Here is a 3,079-nt window from a genome sequence, read left to right on the forward strand (position 1 = left end):
ACTCGTGCCTCCTCGGGGTGATGGCAGAAGGGTCCCGATGACCAGCCGGCCGCCAGGTGAGGTGATGCGTGAGCCCACGCTCCCGTCCGCAGCTCCGAGGGCACAGTAGAGGTCGCCCAGGAAGGCTCAGGTGTCCTCTTCCTCCCAAAGGATTCCGCAACTTCTTCGTAGTCTCCAAGTCGGGGGCAAGGTGACCCTTGGTTTCAGGGGGTGCAGCCTGGTCCCGGACAAGGCAGGTGCCGCAGGCCCGGCCCTTCAACTTCAGGGAGCACCCTCCTAACGCGACGCTAGCCTGTCCACTGTCCCCAGAGGCGCAGCCTTGCCCCGGTCAAGCCAGGGAGCGAAGGCCCAGCCCCTTAGGTCCAGCAAAGCAAGCAATGACCTGGGTCTGCTTACCGTCCCCCTTAGCAGCGCAGCCTGGCTCCGGACATGCCAGAGAACGCAGGCCCAGCTTTTCAGGGTTCAGGCGTCTCCTCCCAACCTTCAAGCAGAAACAAGCTGTAACTGATAAGAACAGATACTACACTTGATCTTAGCCAAAAGGCCGAGAAGCGATAACCAGAATGGGTACCTCCCGAAGCAATCTCCCTGGCTGACCCGGACCGGGGTCTTCCCTTGCACCGTCGCTTGAGCCCCTTTCGCCTCTTATTCTGACTTCTAGCGAGAGCTCAGCACGTGCCCATAGAAAGGAGACCCTGGCCTCGGGCCTTCTCCCTGCTCCCAGAGTCCTCCTCGGCTGGCGCCTCATTAGGCGTCACTTAGCATACCCACGTTGTCCTCTTTCTAGTATTTGCATGCCCCGCCCCTTCCTGTCCAGGGCTTCCAGCCGGCTGGCCGGAAAGCCTGGCAGCCGGGGGATGCTGGGAATCAGGCCAGGATGCCCTGGACAGCTCCCCGACAGGAAGTGGCCGGCGCCTCGCCCTCGCCTGCCTGGGACACTGCTCCCCTGTAGCCAAAGGCCTATAGATAAGGCGTGGCCGTTCGGGGACGGGCGGGGCGGGCAAAGAAGGAAAAGGACTCTGTATTTTTCTTCTTTGCTCAGAGAAGCCAAGGGCAGTGTCCACTTCTCTGCCTCCCTCCCTCCCTCTCTCCTCGTCTCTTTCTGTCTCTACCTCGATCCTACTGACTTGCTGGAAAACTTCCTCCATTCGTTCCCCAGTGAAATGGATCCAAAAACGAATGAAACTCTGTTGCTGGAAAAGCAGTCTCCTTCTGACATTTTTCTCTTCCAAAGTGCTGCGCCTGGATGGAGAAGGAAATAAAAATAAAAAAAAGTTCTAGAAAACGTGAAAAATACATACATAAATAAATAAATAAATAAATAACGCATGTTTGCGGCAGATACATAAAATAAATAAATAACGCAAGACAGGGTGGTTTTATTCTCACGCAAACACAGTAGCGCCACTTTACAGGGTTTGGTAGTGAAGCGCTACTTTCGTTTTCTCATCTATCTTTCAACAGCATTGTTTTCCCCGGGTGGGGAAGTGCACCATTCCTGGAGGTACTGCAATATTAGGTTGATGCGTGGAGTGGACAGAGCAAGCTCCGATTCCATCTCCCTGTTCCAAAAATCAATTTAATATATGGTCCCCAGATAGAGGACGTATCAGATAAGAAACTGATAAGAACAGATTTTTTTTTTTTTTTTTTTTGTAAAAATATACTTTATTTAAATATTTTTGTCAGCGTTACATTTTAACCAATCCCATGTCGGGTGGTGTACATTTAACTGGCTTTGGAGATGCTCACAGGCATTCCTAGCAGTTTTCCATCAAGATTATTTTTCATAAGAGGGAGAGCACCTTTATGCTAAAGTGTTTTTCCCTTATTTTTTATTTGGCCCATTCTGCCCATTTCTTTTGCTGCCATTTATTTTCAGTTTTTTCTTTACCAATTTTTTTAATATCAACATAATAATGTGTCATTAGTTTATCCAATGCGATGTGAATGCAGTCTTTGATTGCAAAGTTCTTATGTTGGTAGATGCTCATGTTCCTTGTGTTCCATAGGCTTTCTTTTACACAGGCGATGATTTTCCATAAGGTGTCTTTGTAGTCCTTCTTGCAGTTTGTGGGGAAGCCATACAGTATGAGTTCGTAGTTGATGTTGTCCTGGCCTGTGATCCCTTTGATTAGGGGGCCGATGGTTTTCCATGTGTCCTGGGCGAAGTGGCAGTTCCACAGGAAGTGCAGGACTGTTTCCTCCGCCACGCAATTGTCTCTTGGGCAAGTAGCCTCCTTGGCTAGTCCTCTTTTCTTTTGGAAACTCTTTACTGGTAGCGCTTTGTGGATGGCCAGCCATGTAATGTCCTTTTGGCTGTTGGTAATTTCTTTGCTGTTTGCTGGTTTCCATGCTTTAAGGGACTGGGTTTCGTTGAGGTTGTTTGCTGGGGTCAATGTTTCTTTCTCTTCTATTGCTTTTTTTAAGACTGTTCTATTGCTAAAGTCCTCTATTTCTAGGCACATTGGTTTGATGTCCCTGATGAAATCCGCTATGTTTTGGTACATTTTTGGTGGGTCAAAGGCAGTGGGGAGGCTGTTATTGTGTTCTAGTAGTTTCGCTGCTCTGAAGATGTTTGTTGACCCATACCTGATGAAGTGTGCTGCTATGTTTCTTTTTTCTATGATCACATTTAGGCATGCTGATGTGTAGGTGATTAGGAAGTACCTATACAGGTTTGGGACTCCCTTCCCTCCATTGTCTGGTCTTTTGTATACTATCTGTCTTTGGATTTTTTCCATTTTGGAGGCCCAAAAGAACTCAAAAAGAGATCTTTGTAGCTTTTTTAGTGTTGGTTTGGAGGGTGGAAAGATCATAGCATAATAGAGCATTAGTGGCAATAGTACTGCTTTGATCACTAGGGTTTTCCCTGTTAGGCTCAGTGTTCTGGTTTTCCATAGCCCTACTTTCTGGTTGATTTTGGCCTGTATTCCTATCCAGTTTTCTTCTCCTGAGGTGTCTTCAGAGAAGAGGACCCCCAGTATTTTTGTGGGCTGTTTTGTCGTTTTTATTGGTAGTTTCGCCATGTTTTTCCAATTCCCTATTGTTAGGCAGGTGCACTTGTCTGTGCTTAGGT

The 3,079-nt window shown here is 47.9% G+C and overlaps 1 non-coding gene and 1 pseudogene across 1 annotated transcript; both read right to left on the reverse strand.

Annotated features, from left to right (window-relative positions):
• Positions 1 to 455: 455 nt before the first annotated feature.
• LOC146816838 (U2 spliceosomal RNA) lies at positions 456 to 556 on the reverse strand (annotated as a pseudogene).
• A 926-nt stretch (positions 557 to 1,482) lies between these two features.
• LOC146816839 (U2 spliceosomal RNA) lies at positions 1,483 to 1,665 on the reverse strand. The gene has a single exon (XR_014964958.1). It is a non-coding gene; the product is annotated as a U2 spliceosomal RNA (small nuclear RNA).
• Positions 1,666 to 3,079: the final 1,414 nt, after the last annotated feature.

This window comes from Triturus cristatus, chromosome 6 (assembly GCF_964204655.1).
Source record: "Triturus cristatus chromosome 6, aTriCri1.1, whole genome shotgun sequence".
Classification (NCBI taxonomy): Eukaryota; Metazoa; Chordata; class Amphibia; order Caudata; family Salamandridae; genus Triturus; species Triturus cristatus.